General features: G+C 39.8%; 1 pseudogene; it reads right to left on the reverse strand.

Annotated features, from left to right (window-relative positions):
- Positions 1–152, reverse strand: LOC142355230 (5.8S ribosomal RNA; annotated as a pseudogene).
- Positions 153–1129: the final 977 nt, after the last annotated feature.

The raw sequence follows: 1129 nt of genomic DNA on the forward strand, positions 1-1129 counted from the left end.
TAACCCTGAATCGGACGCAGTCAACAGCCGAAGCCGAGACCGCCTTTTGCGTTAGAGAGGTCGGTAAACAAATCTTGCGATTCATACCGAATTAACACATATAGCTGTGCTCCTCTTCGTAAAGCGAGCCAAGTGATCCCCTGTTGAAGGATGTATTTGGACCAATCTAGTAGCATTTGGTTTCCAACAAGCTCTCCCAAGTTAGCTTACTTATTGGGCTTTTCAACCAATTCGGTTGGCTACAAGCATCATCAAAGTACTAGCCACAGTTTGATCGCAAAATTCTACGACTTTCACATGTTGATGTTTCGGCTTGCGCTTAGCCTACTATAAGCAACATAATACTAGTCATATCATAGAGCGTGATCAGCTTGTGACGTTCTCATGATGAAGTTTCACCAACAGTGTCTCACTTCGAGCTTAAATCCAGCTACTAGTAACTACACAGTACTGACTGCAACGATAACTTTTATCTATACCTTTCACATGCTGCGCTTTCGGCCAGGGCCTACTAACGTCAACATAATACTCGATATAAACTTTTGTTCATGATGCAGCTTCCCCATGCAGAAGTTTCGCCTTCAAATGCTCTCTTGGCCATATGACGTAAGAAAAGGTTACTAGTAACATCACAGTACTAGCCACAGTTTGAATCTGACTACACTATTTTATAACAATGTAATGATTTGAGTTGTGCCGGAGTAAACGATTTCTCTACTCAGCTTGTTCTTGTCACTTAGTCTTAACGAAGTTTCTACGGCCCTCTAATTAGGCATAATTGACAAATATTAACCGCTTTTTTGCACATTTCTGTGTTTGAGCAATTGTGATCCTATTTTTCTTCAAAAAAAACATAAAGGATTTCTGAGATTCGTAACTGTGTGTTATTCCATTTGTTTTCTTGTTGGTCTATTTTCTAATGACAAGTCTCATCGGGCTTTTAATAAGGCTCAAATGGGTCTATTTGGTCTATAAAACGCAGTGGTCTCAACTTTGATTGGTCTCGCGTTAGACTGAACTCAAAAATTACTCATTTCAAAAAAGGGAAAAATTTTCCACAACATCACTAAGTTGCATTATTATCAAGAAAGCGCTGTATTATCCATTGGAGCGCTGAGTTTGGGCCTCT

The sequence above is a fragment of the Convolutriloba macropyga genome, unplaced genomic scaffold, assembly GCF_964194025.1.
Source record: "Convolutriloba macropyga unplaced genomic scaffold, txConMacr16.3 SCAFFOLD_5069, whole genome shotgun sequence".
In the NCBI taxonomy this organism is placed as follows: Eukaryota; Metazoa; Xenacoelomorpha; order Acoela; family Convolutidae; genus Convolutriloba; species Convolutriloba macropyga.